The sequence below is a fragment of the Bos javanicus genome, chromosome 11 (assembly GCF_032452875.1).
Source record: "Bos javanicus breed banteng chromosome 11, ARS-OSU_banteng_1.0, whole genome shotgun sequence".
NCBI lineage: Eukaryota > Metazoa > Chordata > Mammalia > Artiodactyla > Bovidae > Bos > Bos javanicus.
Window position 1 is genome coordinate 32,319,660 of NC_083878.1, and position 15,812 is coordinate 32,335,471.

The 15,812-nt window shown below is 36.3% G+C and overlaps 1 protein-coding gene across 21 annotated transcripts in view; it reads right to left on the minus strand.

Annotated features, from left to right (window-relative positions):
• Positions 1-15,812, minus strand: part of NRXN1 (neurexin 1) — a 1,221,129-nt gene that overhangs the window by 157,679 nt on the left and 1,047,638 nt on the right. The gene's annotated exons all lie outside the window — the stretch shown is intronic.

Consider the following 15,812-nt stretch of genomic DNA (forward strand, 5'->3'; position numbering starts at 1 on the left):
ATAGCTTCAGGAACAAACACAAGCCACAATAGTGGTTCCGTATTCATAGCTCTAACTATGTAGGAGCCTTGATACTTTGAACAAAAAATTAATCTAATAAAAACATAGTTTAAAATGACCTTGAGTATTGCTTGCAAATAGATGACTGTTTTCTTGATCTATAAAGCACTTAGGAAGAATCTAGGCTTCCATCTCAGCACTCAATTGTGTATATTGCCAGAAGTTTTTCTATTCTATGAAAATTAGTTAACATGGAGTCTTGCACTAAGGAATTTTAGTAATAGCTCAGATGGGAACTCAGAGGTGAAAGAAATGATGAATGGTAGTACTGCCCATAGGAAAAGACCAGAGCATTTTACTGGGGAAGAAAAAAGATACAAATTTTCTTACATTTAGAATAATTAATGTGTTTTCTTGGGCTGGTCTTATTATATACTATACTTACCACAAAAAACCCACCATGATATTGGTCACATACTTTTAGAGAAAGAGAAAAGAACTGTCATTTAGACTTTATCAATTTGTCTTCTGAAGTTTAGTATGACTGCAAATATTTCATACATTAGAATTTAACTGAAAGTACAAATATCAAAATGGAATCAAATATACAGTTTAATAAAAACACATATGTATTTCTCTGTATTATGAAGTTATTAAAATGTTAGAATATTTTTTTCCTATGGGAACATATATTGGTATATTGATAATTTTCTAAAAAGGATAATATAGCCTAAATTACAAGTCTGTCTTCATTTTCAAAAAGTGTGTTCAATTTACATTCTCTTTTGTGTGCCTGTATACATATATATTTGGAAAATATACTAAAATTTAATATTGGTTGTCTTATGGCAGCACATTTATTGATGAATGTGTTTTTGACTGATATATGATTTATGTAATGAACATGCTTATGTACATAATTTGATAAACTATTTTCAAAAACACATAATCTTTGCTCTATGGATTTCTTTGTTGACCAACACGCATACCAATTTACACTAGTATAATGCTCCTGACAACTTTATAATTATGTAGCTCTTTGTCCAAGTTTTTATGCTAGAGTGTTCCCATCATCGGAAACGATTTAATATTCCCTCACACACCACCCAAGTCCAGACTACAAATAACTTCTTGCCAGTTACCACTACAATATATTAATAGATCTCTCTGGATCCTCTCTGCAATCAGTCCCACCCATTCTCCACACTGTCAGCTACTACCCAATCATGCTACTTGTCTATTGTAACCTGCCTGTTGCCTATAGGATAAAATATCAACCAACATGATGAGGTTTATGATGACTTCCATGATCTGGTCTCTTCCCACCTCCCCTTCCTCATCTCAAAGTGGTCATTGCCTTGCTCTCCTCTTTCCATCCTCATGGAAACTAAGACTTCTTTCAATTCTTCTAAAGCCCTCCTTTCACCTCTCTGGGCTTCTTCACTTGTACTCTCCTCTACTTGACTTTCTCTCACTCCCAGCTCATTCTCATCTTTCCTTAGCCAAACATGACTCATTAAGGGAGTCTTCTTGGCAGGAACATTAGTTCTCAGGAGGTCTTCACTGATGTTCTCAAGTTAAATTAGGACACCTGAATAAATACCTTCCTTGCACTTGATATATGCCCTATAGAAACAAGAACTAACCTTGTAATTGCACATTCAATAAATGCTTTCTCTCTGAACTCTGAAATTCCATGAAGTCAGGTATTATTTGTAGTGCTTACTGTTGCGTTTTCAGTGTGCACACAATACCTATCACACGAACTCCAAAGCAATATTTGTAGAATGAAGTAATAAAGGAAATCTTGTTTTAAATTCTGATAGCTTCCGTGGCACCATTATCTCATCTTCACAGGCTAACAACATTCACAAGAAAGCAAACACTTGTGCCCAGAGGATAGACTGCATGTAACTAAGTTTCTCTTTGTACTCTTCAAAGGAAACATGTCAATTATAATTTTAGGTCTTTAATGATTTGAATATCCATTTAGCCAATCAGTTCATTATTTTTTAATAATAACTGCCCTATACCACAAAGTAGATAATCATAGTTATCATTAGTAGGGAAGGTAGAGAGAAACCCTCCCAGGTGGCTCAGTGGTAAAGAATCCACCTGCCAATTCAAGAGACACAGGACACGTGGGTTCAATTCCTGGGTCGGGAAGATCCCCTAGAGGAAATGGCAACCCAGTCCAGTATTCTTGCTTGGAAAATCCCATGGACAGATGAGCCCGGCCAGGTTACAGTACATAGGATTGCAAAGAGTTGGACATGACTGAGCATGCACACACACACACACACACACACACACACACACACACTCAAAGTATAGAGAAAAGTCTTACATAATACAGATGGAGGAAATAGATGGCTTTTGAATGATATTGAAAAGAGTGCATAAAAGCACAAGAATACATATATACACATGCATACACACATACAGTTTGCCCTCATACCTTTAACTGGCACCCACAGAACAATTAACATGATTGCTATAGCACAATTTAAATCAGCAATAGCTTTGGAAGATTCTTGATGAGACTCAGCTTAAAAAACAAACAAAAAAACCCCACTGAAATCCCAATGAATAGCAAAGAGGTGATCTAACAAGAAGAAAAAATTAGAGTAGGCAGCAGAGATAGATATAAAATGACATGATAATATTTAAGAAAGATAGCCATACAAATGGGGCCATACAATCCTATAATTCCCGAATTTCAGATGCCTTTTAGTTGATAATAACTTTTAAATTGGAATATTTGATTTTGAAATCCAGTTTGTTGTTGTTCAGTTGCTAAGTCATGTCTGACTCTTTGCAGCCCCATGGACTGCAGCACACCAGGCTTCCCTGTCCTTCACTATCTCCCAGAGTTTGCTCAAACTCAGGTACACTGAATTGGTGACGTCATCCAACCATCTCATACTGTCATCCCCTTCTCCTCCTGCCTTCCAAGGACAGACTTTATTCTTGGTGTAAAGGATAGGAAATTAGATGGTGCTTACTTCATTATATGTTGACTTTATTCTCTAAATTTTTTGTTCTTCTACTAGAATTAAAAAATTAATGTCTTTTCTTCAAAAAAAATATATAAATACATTCAGTTCAGTTGTTCAATCATGTCCAATTCTTTGTGACCCCATGGACTGCAGCCCGCCAGGCTTCCCTGTCCATCATCAACTCCCAGAGCTTGCTCAAACTCATGTCCAATACATTATTGACAAAGACACATCTGATTATAGTAGAGTGACAGTATCCTTCTAACAGATGATTCCCAAACTCCTTCTAGTAGTGGGTAAGAAATAGCTCAGATTGTTTAAGTTTGCCAGGTATAAGCCCATATTTTGCGTCTACCTCATGATTTTCATTAACAAGTGGAACATGAAAAGTCATAAATTAGGTATATTATTCTAAGACACTGAGCTTCTCAGGTGGCGTTAGTGGTAAAGAACCTGCCTGCCAATGCAGGTAAGACGTTAAGAGACCTGGGTGATCCCTGGGTTGGGAAGATGCCCTGGAGAAGGAAATGGCAATCCATTCCAGTATTCTTGACTGGAGAATCTCATGGACAGAGGAGCCTAGTGGGCTGCAGTCCATAGGGACACACAGAGTTGGACTGAAGCAACTCAGCAGCAGCATTCCAAGATATTGGCCTAAATGCCAATTCTTTACAAATTCATAGTGCTATATTATTTACAACATATCCAGTAACTCTGTGTGATTGTGTTAATTTTATTTAATCTTGTCCACATTTTGGTATACTTCTAAATTTTACATAAAATATAAAGGACATAAAAACAACCCATTTGATCAGGAAAGGTCAAAGATAAATATCATTTCTGATGACCTTTTCTTTGGAAAGTGTTGAGATTTGATACCAAGTGTGTTGGGATGTAGAAATATTACATGGGCTTTCTGCGGACGGTCAGAGGTTGCAGGTTTATACTGATAGAAGATATTTTTTAAAACGAAAATGTATCTGAAAATCCAAATCAAATCAAAGGTGAGAAGCTATTTTCATCTTCAAGTATCCTAAATCCAAGGTGAGAATAAAGCAGTAATGACCCACTTATCTAAGACTTTCTCATTTTGGAATAATAAAAATGGTCCAAGTAGAGTTTCAACTTTTTAAAAAGCGTGCAAATCAACTACAGCAATCTATCGAGCAGATAAATTAGGCTTATAGAACCAGAACTTCTCATTGCATAAAGGATAATAATTTAGTCACATACTTCCTTTATTCTAATAAAAGTGGAATGAGGTTTTCTTTTTGATTTATTTTTTTTTTATTCTTCAGTTAATTTTATATGGGTGAAACTTGGTACCTCCACTGAAAATGTCACCAGTAACATGTATGTCTATGTTAAAGTAATTTTTAAGTAATAAAAGAGTATGTAAATTTTGGTTTGTTTTTCTTTAAATTGAAGGATTTGGCAATTTTTAATTAATAAATTTAAAAATTGAAATATCATTGATTCCTAACATTGTATCAGTTTCAGGATTCAGTATTTTTGACAGGAAGCAGGCCCCATGTGGGGTTTCCCTGGTGGCTCAGTTGTAAAAACTCTGCCTGCCAATGCAGGAGAGGTAGGTTTGATCCCCAGGTGGGGAAGATTCCCTGGAGAAGGAAGTGGAAACCCACTCCAGTATTCTTGCCTGGGAAAACCTGTGGATAGAGGAGCCTACTGGGCTACAGTCCACGGGGTGGCAAAAGAGCTGGACACGGATTAGTGACTAAACAACAGGTCTTCATGGAGTAACACTACCACCAACTGATAGGTTCTAGCTCTAACTGGTGTGGCCACTTAGGTTTAAGGTACTAGGACTCAGTGGTAAAGAACTTGCCTGTCAATGCAGGAGATGTGGTTTCGATCCCTGTGTCAGGAAGATCCTCTGGAGAAGAAAATGGCAACCCACTCTAGCATTCTTGCCTGAGAATCCCATGGACAGAGGAGCCTGGTGGGCTATGGCCCTCAGGGTTGCAAAACAGTCAGACATGACTTAGAGACTAAAAAAACAACAAGCTATGTATAATGGGGCGTTTCAAACAAAGTTCCACAGATGAAGAACGGAAAGGAAAATCTGATCATTCAGACTTCAGAGTGTAGCATCCTCAATTTTGATTGAATTCTGGATAGTTTTACTTTCCCATCTAACCAATAACATTTGGTCACAGTATAGTGTATTTATATATTTATTTTTTATAAATCAGCAGATGTCAAGAAAACAAGAGTAATTTCAAAGAATCAAGGTAAGCAGCAAGGAGTAATAAAACTCAAATCCTTGACTTGGAGTTAAATTTCACGGTGGGACTCAGAAAACAAAGGGAATAAAATTATAATCATATTTTTATGACTATTGGTGAGGAGAGACAAGCTATATGAACTTCGCTAACATGTTTTTCTACTCTTATTTTCATAGATCTCCCCTGATGTGTAATTTCTCCTTGGAAATAAAAGTGGCAGTTTTTGATATGACATAGTAATATACGTGGAAAACAATAAGGAAAAGCAACACTATGAACCCAACATTTGTTCAGAATAATATGAAAGTGAAAACACAGATACTTGCTTCTTTTGAAGGCTTCTTAATTCCTGCTCTTTTAAACACTGGGAAAGGAAACACAAAAGGGTTCCTAAAAGCTATACATATTGCAGAGAAGCTTAGGAGTCAGCTTTTAGATTTTGTCTATAATTGAGAACATGGCATTTGGATATGCCTAGACCCATAAAGCAAAGTAAAAGTTCAACATAATTTTGAAAAATTACTCAGGTGTTAAAAGCAGAATCGTTATATAATTTCCAACGAAATGCTGTACTAGCAGTTGTTATACAAATCATACAATATAGTAGTACCTAATTTAGCTAGTAATATTCCAAATAAGTAGATTTTGAACATAATTGACACTCCTGAAGGGACAAAGTTGTTAAAAAAATGTAGATGTTCTAATGAAAATATTTGTCCTGTATATTACATAATTTGCTATGATTTTTGTTGGGTACATAACAAACATATACATCCTTTGGCTTCTGACTTCTCTAGTTTCATCTTGAAACCATGTATTTCTAACTCTTTAAATTCTAGTCACTGGACTTCTTTCAACTTCTACAAACAAGCTAATCCTCTGATGCCATTCACCTTGCTTTGCAAATTTCCTGCATCTCTGTGTACACGTCAGCAACCCCACTCACTCCCACATAAACACACATACATACACACACATCTGAGTCTGGCCAACTTATTTCTGCTTTTGATATTATTATTTATCATAATTTATATATAATATAAAGTATCATATAATTTATGATAAATAAGTATATTATTTATGATAAATTCCCTTTATGCTTGGATTTCATATTGCCTTTGTTTTTCCTTCCTTGTCCATCTCTTATCTCTGTTCTCATGCCACTCATCGATGTCATGGATCCATGTCTACTCTTTCTAGACATACCTTATGTCCCCAAAAGTCTTTACTTTCCTTTTCTAGTTTCAATAGTCAAACCCTTTGTTTCTTTAGTATAGCTTAGGTAGACATTAAGAAAGCAATCTGATTCAATGAAGTCAACATACAAGCACTGACCGTGTACTCAAAGTACTGTGTCAGGCATACATGCTTGGACTTTGGCTGGGGAGTCAAGGGCCAAATTAAAAAAGTTAGATGGAAATTCAACATAATACATAACTTGGTATCCATCTACAATAAACCACCGTTTGAACTGTAGTTGCCACAGAAGTTCACAGAAGAAAATGGATTAGAACAAAGAAGGTGTGACAGAACACACAGGATTTTACCTAGATTGCAAATAATCTAAATCTTATTGAAATTACAACCAGATAAAAAATGTATTGTAATGTGGATAGTAATCTTCAAAAGGTTGATAAGTAATTATTCTCTGTAACTTCATAAAACTCTACACTCCTACATCTATTTTATAATCAATACATTCTCTAACAGAATATATTTTGACTCAAAATAATTACAGATATGAATAAAAGTGGTTAAAATACTTCTGTCATGCAAAGTGAAATATGTAATACACATAATGTTAGGACTATTAAGTAAAACACTATGTCAGTTGGCAAGAATTTGAGGGTAATAGGCAGAAATGAAAATATTCGTGTTAGGATGGAGGGATGATGAGTGATCTTTTCCAAAATTTAATTGAATATTGTTGGTATATTTATAAACACTGTAATTTTGCCCCTACTATTTCTTTAAAAAGAAGCATTTTCTACAAATTAAATGTAGTATCTTAACACAATGTTATAGCAAGAGAGGGTGGCACACTCAAGTGCCCTGCCAATCAGCCCACTTACACAGCTGAAGAAAGAACAGGCTGCTCAAGGAGGGAAATACTCTGTTCATAACTAATGCTTCACAGGGCACCCCAGTTCTTTCTGCAGAACAGCAGGCCTTTGTATCCAGTTAAATAATATCTTCATGTGAGACTGCTGTTATGCTGAACATAGAAAACCACAAGCTATCTATGCAGGCTTTAACAGTGCTTTGGGGAAGAAATTAGAAGCTTAGCGTATTTCTAACTGGCTTAAGAAATTTCTCCCTTCATGTCCCTTTGTTATGTGGAAATACATTAAGATATCTAGTGTGCCTTTATAGAAAGTTTTTTATGAGCATATGTTCCTACTAGCTACTTACATTCAAAATTTTACTTCGGATATTGTTCCATCAAAAGAATTAGAAATAAAGGTAATCTTGTGAACTTTGGGTCTCACTGCCTATGTGTAATGAACAGTGATTTATAGGTTCTTCCCTAAGCCTTCTAGGATGTTGGATTCCGAATACAAAGACAAAAACAAAAAAACAACTGGAGTATCATATCAAAAACCAGAAGTGGAAAAAAAAAGAAATGAAAGCATCAGGGAGAAGCAGATAAGAAAATACAGAACATACTCTGATAAATTAAGGGTCATACTCTGTTATCATGCATACTAAAGAGTTATTTTGTACTAGCTGTGTTGAAACAGACAGGGCCACTGATGGATATCACTCAGTGGAGAGAATAAGAAAAATGAAATGTAAGAACATCCCCACATTACCTTACAAATGGCATTTTGCAATTTTCCCAGATATGAGAACCTTATGCCCTTTCTAAATCGCAATGTCAACATTTAAGCTTATCCACCCTAATAAGAACTTACATATATACTCGCTCATCCTTCTTTTCTGGGTTATTTATTTCTGAAAATCAGAGAAGTACGTGTACAGATGGATTTTCTACCTTCTCATATCAACCTTGACTTTTAGTCTATTCTTCTTAGTATTTAGACTGGTCTGTGGGAGAGGAAATAAGTAAATGTCTCAAAGATGGTCTGATATAGCCTGAAAATGGTATTGAGAAAGTTCCTTATCCTCTAGTGAAAAAAAATATGTCTGATTTCTACTGCATTCTAACTGTTTTCAATGGACTTCACTCTCTCTTTTCTAAAAGTAATTAGAATGCAGGGAGATTTTTTTTCTTCATTTAGAAAGATGAGGTTTCTCTACTGTACACAAATTATTTAAGATTAAATGCCCTGCAAGTGCAGAGGATAGGCTAAGATACAGCTGTTGGATCGATGCCAGTCTCTTCAATTTCATAAAATATAAAACCTCTTAAATAAAATAATCATTTTTCTTTTGTAGGCAAATAGAACACTGTAAATTTGAACTAAAAACCCTAATAACTTTCCCTCAATAAAATTTTATTTTGGTTGTCAGAAATTATTTCTTAGAAGAAAGTGCCAGTGTGATCAGATTCATTGTAGAATGAGATCTCTTGGTATTTAAGATATTGAACTCTAATGCCTGGGTTCAAATCCTGGCTTTACTATTAACTAGCTGGGTAACTCTGAACCAGGAGCATAACACCTCTGAATAACAGTTTTGTTATCTGTAAAATAAGTGTTTATAAGAATAAGTGACACAATATTTACAACATATATAAATCTCTTAGCACAGTGCCTTGCACAGATAACCATTCAGTAAATATTAACTATTACATTGTGTTTGTGTCATTATTTGTCATCTGGTAAAATCTGCTTAATATGACACATCTAGAAATATAAAGGTCATGGAAATTCTTTCTCACCCATCTGAGCTCAGGAAGGTAGCTGACGTAGGTGTGAAAAGAGTAGAAAACAAATCTGTTTTTCTTTCCTAGGACAAATAAAGGCCAAGGAACTAGACTTATTATAAGTGATGTCCTGAACCCCATAGGTGCTTTGTCAAAATCACTGCGTTTTTCTCTCAAGCAATGTCAGCTCCTTTCTCAGAGGTTTATGCATGACTACCTGTAAGCCAGTGGGAACAACTGAAAGGAGGTCAAAGGAAAAACACAATTTAGGGGTCCACCATCTGTTCTGTGCAGCAGTGTAGTAACAAAGATGCTCCTGGAATAAGAAAACATTTGATATCACTGAGGTCTCTAAATGACATTTTAATCTGTGTATTAACACTTCTAGGAGATGTACTGCAAATAGAACATCTTTAACTCTTCTTCCTCCTCGCCCCCTAAAATGCTTGTGGCAAAGAAGGGTCATAGAAACTATAAACAGAAGTGGATATTGTTTGGCCTAAAGCAACTTAGTCCTACTACCTGTAACATGAGGTCAGTGGACAGTGAGGCCCCCAAGACATCTTCAACGCTAATGACTGACAGCCCCAAGTTTAAGGTAGAACCAGGAAGACACGCATTATGCCATCTGTTAAAACATGCTATCTGTGGGTTTTATGATGGATTTAATTTTAGAGCCATTAAAAACAAAATATCATCAATGTTTCTAATACTGAAAATTTCTTTGAAGTGTATGAAATCTTTGAATCGGCAAGGTTTTTTCTTTTCTTCCTCTTTTTTTTTTTTTTTTTTAAACTATCTCGTAGTCTTTGGGAAATGTAAGAAGACTTTCAATCATCCTACAGAGAGACCTTTATAATTAAGCCATTACATTTTTTCTGATTTTTTTAATGTTATAAACTTGTCTCCTTTTTTCTTTCAGCTGAACAGACACACACACCTCTCACCATGTAGACAGTCGTCTTGCTTCTTTCTAACCACCCACCAAAGCACGTCACTGCTCTGACAACCATTTCAAGAGGAGAAAGGCTGACAGAGATGAGATTTTAGGAGCTTTCGATTTTATAAAAAGTGGGTAAGAGACTAGGAGAGAGAGTATAATATGACATTTGAAAAGAGAAGAGGTTTACCTCCTCTTTGTTTTAAATGCTTAGCGCTAGAGAAATGAGAGGACAATTTTAAGAGGGAATCTAAAGCACTTCTTCAAATCAATTGGTGGGTGCTCTTTGCAAACCCCTTTGTCCCAAATTTAGCTAAGTAAAATCTTTTCTCTGGTATCTCAAACACCTGTGATCTAGGGAACTGTACTTTGGGAGGTATTCCTGGTTCAGGAAACATCCTCACGAGACTTCCCATCCAATAAAATCTGACAAGAACAGAGTTGAACATCTGCCGCTAGTGACCCAAGTCTAACTCCCAGCGTGGGTGAAGATCACTCACTGAGATCCAGGCATCCTACAGAATGTAGTAGGTAGAGTAGTTTCATTGCATCACTTCAAATAAGACCACGAATTTCTCCACTGCCCTCAGTATTCCCCTTTAAACTTAAGTCAACTGTGACTTCTAGTGGATTCCTACTCAGAGAATGGAATGGAGAGACGAGCAAAAGTATAAAATCAGCCAACAAAGTTTAAGCTGATGCTCTGTTAGTAAGAACAGCTGGAATTGACCCACTCACATGTTCTATGTCATTCTGCAACCCAGCTCCTCTATAGTTACATCATGTCATTTTCAAGGATAGGGCTAAACTAGCTGGGCCATACAACTCTGACCTAATTAACACTTCATTACATTTTTTCCTTAAGTCTTTGAAATCTAACTGGCACCTTGCAGTAACTTCAGTGGAAATCAACAGTTTGTAGTTATCCTCCACTCAAGAACCCTTCAAACACTTCCAAACTGTTATGACTTATGTTCCCCCAAAATTCCTATGTTGAAGCCCTAATGCCCAGTACCTCAGAATCTGACTGTATTCAGAGATAGGGCTTTTAAAGTTAGGATTAAATTGATTCCTTTTTAATAAGCACTAATTCAATCTAGCTGGCGTCCTTGTAAGAATAAGAAGACACAAAAAGACGCCTCTGCACATGCCTCTGTATGTGAACAGAGAGAAAGGACCACGGGAAAACTGAGAGAGAAGGCAGCTATTTTCAGTCCAAGGAGACAAGCTTCAGAGGAAATCAACCCTGCTAACATGGGGACCTTGACTTCTATTCTCCAGAACTGTGAGAAAATAAGTTTCTGCTGTGTGAGCCCCCCAGTCTGTGGTATTTTGTTATGGTGGCCCTAGCAAATTAATCTAGGGATGATTTAAAATCATATATTGTTGGCTTATTCAAACACCTTTAATGTTAAGCAGATGTGACTATATTTTGCCACTAATTGCCAAAAGGGCTAGAAATAAGTACTTTTGGATTTGCAATTTTAAAAAGTTCTTAAATATCCATTTTAATTTCTAATTCTGGTTAAATAATTTATCTTGTCCTTTTCTGTATTTGCTGCATATCATAATATTCTGCAACACAATTCTGGTACTTAAGCATAGTTACCAAACAAAGTCTACCAATTTACATATTACATTAGGTTAAAAGATAATGATGAAATTGACTTTAGCATGAGGTATATATATGTTTCGGGGCTTTCCAGGTGGCACAGTGGAAAAGGATCTGCCTGCCAGTGTAGGAGAGGCAAGAGATGTGAGTTTGATCCTTGGATAGGGAAGATCCCCTGGAGTAGGGAATGGCAACCCACTCAATATTCTTGCCTGGAAAATTCCATGGACAGAGGAGCCTGAAGGGCTACAGTCCATGGGGTTGCAAAGAGTCAGACAGGACTGAGCACATGTGCTTGTGCATGGTATATAGAAAAACTTTTACAAAAGGAGCTATTTAACCTTTCATATAGATAAATAAAATTTTTCAAATTAAAAAAAATTATTTGAAATCCATTTTCTTTAGTTTGTGACTCCTATAGCTTCATGAGCATAGACCACTGCAGTACTATTAAAAATGTAGTTTTGGCATTCAACTTCTAATGCATTTTACTGCACAAAATAAATCTCTACTAATATTAATGGTTCAATAAGGTAAGATTCTTTTATTGAAATATACTGGTTTTCTTCAAATTGGCAAATATTTTGAGATCACCAAATGTTTATTGTGCCCACGTTCAAAACTGTAGATCAATTCTAAGTCCCAGAGGACATAGCCTATATTACTCATACAAATTTCTATTCTTAGAAACTGCCTGAGGAGGCTTTTAAAATAAACACAAAAATGATTCTGTGAGACAGTAATTAGATTTTTGGGCCTTGCCAAATAGCCATACCACCACCAACAAAAAATAGCAACTTTGACTGTTAACTTGAAATATTTATCATGTAATCAAAACTGGATGGATATCTTACTCTATTCTCATTCTCTTTTAGGGCTTATCACTAAAGAATGAGCCAGGGCCAATTTCAAACGTCTGTGGTAGCCCTGCCATAGGGTGAGATCCTCTGCTGAAAGTCTTCAGGGACAGTAGAAGGCCTGGTGAATGGATAACTATACTAATTGGAGCTAAAACAGAAAGACTTGCATACTCAGCAGCTTCAGTTGTGTCAGACTCTTTGTGACCCTGTCCATGGGATTTTCCAGGCAAGAATACTGGAGTGGGTTGCCATTTCCTCTGCCAGGGGATCTTCCCAACTGAGGGATTGAACTCACGTCTCTTGCATTGCACGCAGATTCTTTACCGCTGAGCCACCAAGGAAGCCCATCATAATATCATCTCAAGGTCCCTCCTATTTCCTGAGAAATTGGACTTACCATCACCACTTTTACCTATAGAGTCAGACTGCAATATACCTTTCCATCTGCTTTTGGTTTGGGAAAATGCTTGGTAGAAGGGAGCAGAAAAGTTTTGCCACTGACCTTGACTTCTGCTTTCTTCTAACGTACCTGGAGTCTGAAGAAGAGCCATGCCTTCGTTCTCAACATCAGTGTCTTTCCCTCTCCACTCCCCGTACTATAGTCCAACCAACATCTGGACTGCAGTAGCACCTGCTACTTTAGCGCTAGACATTCATTCTGGCCCCCACCAGTGTATTTTCTACTCTTTAAGTGGAGGGGTTATTTGAAATAATGTGTTCTCTCCAACAAACTGTAAACTCATGAGAAGAACCGTGTCTGTTTCTGGTCACCTCTGTATTCCCTGCAGAGGACCAGGCACATAGGAGGTACTAAAGGCAAGTTTTTGAATGAGTTACTAGATAAATGAATGAACTGTACCCTCCCAGGCACTTTTCTCTTTAACTATCCTTTGCCCTTCGCCTTATCATACCAAATCTCTCCACCTTGGGATCTATCAGGCCTATCTCATGCTCCCAGCCTGTTCCCCATTAAGAGGGGAAACTTATTGATTCTATTCTCCATTCTAATACAAATTTAGTGATTCTAGTCTCCATTCTCTCCCAATCCTGCTTTTCAAAAGGGAAAATAGGTAGCCACAGCAGAGATTGCTTTTCTAATTAATACATTGGGAAAACAAAAGAAATAGTTGGTTTATATATGAAGTCAATTCCCTTCATGAAATTTGACACAATGACTCTGCTAACTATTTGTAGGGACACAATAGTTCTAGTTTGGATAGCAAAACTGGGAGTCAAAAAAGGCATAGGACTACTAATCTTTTTTAAGAATCTGCTGGGCATTTTGAGGAGAAACATCACATATAAGCTCTCAGACATAAGTGAGTGCATTGTATGTTCAATATTACATCAAAAAATAGACAAAATTGCAGATATGCTGCAATATATGTTATAATAACTTGGTATTTAATAAAGTTGATGCCAAAAGAGGTCTATGCAAAATATGTTTCACTCTTTAGCTGGCAGTGTGGTATACTAAAAAAAAAAAACCTCTGATCTAAAAAAAAGCAAGGTAAAATGTCCCAAGCCTGTCACTAATGACATGCATAGCCAGAGATACTTTATTTGACTAGACTTTAAAACAAAGATTTTAGGTTGCCACACTTTTTATGTGATGACAAAGAAATTTTACCTCATGACTAGGGAAAGGGTCACAACAGAGCATACTTTCAAGAATACACAGCTTTTCACACACTCGTCGTTGGTCACAATAACATAGGTGAAAATTATAGCACATGCAGCTGACATATTTCTCATTAAAAAAGAAAAGTCTCCTTTTAATAGTTCCAAGAAAGTTTCCAGTTTCAAATCTGTGAAACCTTGATTTTTCTATATATTTAAACTATAGGGCTATTAACATTTATGGAAAGAGATAATCAAATCTATTTGATTTTATAAGGATTAAAAAAATCTCAGGTTCAACTCTCAGTAATGTACTCAATTCAAAGACATGTTAACATTCCAAGTGTCATCACATCTGTAAAATGGGGATAAATTGCAAGATTACTTGTAAGAATGAAGGTCCGTCTAGTCAAGGCTATGGTTTTTCCAGTAGTCATGTATGGATGTGAGAGTTGGACTATAAAGAAAGCTGAGCGCTGAAGAATTGATGCTTTTGAACTGTGATGTTGGAGAAGACTCTTGAGAGTCCCTTGGACTCCAAGGAGATTAAACTAGTCAATCGACTAAGGAAATCAGTCCTGGGTGTTCATTGGAAGGACTGACATTAAAGCTGAGACTCCCATACTTTGGCCACCTGACACAAAGAGCTGACTCACTTGAAAAGACCCTGATGCTGGGAAAGATTGAAGGCGAGAAGAGAAGGGGATGACAGAGGATGAGATGGTTGGATGGCATCACTGACTCAATGGACATGAATTTGAGTAAACTCCAGGAGTTGATGATGGACAGAGAGGCCTGGTGTGCTGCAGTCCATGGGGTCACAAAGAGTCAGACACGACTGAGCGACTGAACTGAACTGACTGAAAACACCTGAGAACAGGTTCTGGTACACAGTCATTGTTAACGCTATGATGGCTATTATTGCTTTCACAGACTGCATGGAATCACAGACCGGCAGGAATGAAATAGACTTTAAAACTAGAATTTGGTCCAATTCTCAACCTGTTCAGTTTGTGTTTGATAACCTTGAGAGATTGGTCTCTTGAGCACAAGAGAATTAGAGAATAAGAAAGGTGCTGTGGTTCATTAAGAGTTGAAGTAAATTATCTCATAAAACTACTATTGTTTATGTTATTTACTTTTTAAAGGAAATAAAAAAGTAAATAAAGAATATTATCACACATTATGAGCAAATACAATAGACCTTAGTGTTTGGATTTGTTTTGGTTTGGTTATACATTAAAATACTCTAGATGCAATCAATCATTAAACTTAGTTTTTCTAATAAATGGCTTTTAGGTATATTCAATATAGACAAATAACAGTCAAGTTCAAACTATGAAACTGAAATTAAAAATACAGCAAAAAACAAACAGCTATAATCTTCGGTTTCCTATTGCAAAGGTAAGAAATTGTTAACATTATGAATGCTACATAGAAAAATGTAAATTGGAAAAATCATATTTAAAAAAAAGTCTAATGTATAAAAACAAAAAATAAAATATGAAAAATAAGATTCCAAAGTGGAAAACATGAGACCTGAGAGAAAGACATTTGATTCTACTACATAGCTCTCTTCTCAGCATCCCTGTTGGCTCAGCTGGTAAAGAATCCTCCTACAATTCAGGAGACCTGAGTTGGGAATATCCCCTGGAGAAGGAAATGGCAACTTACTCCAATATTTTTGCCTGGGAAATCCCATAGAT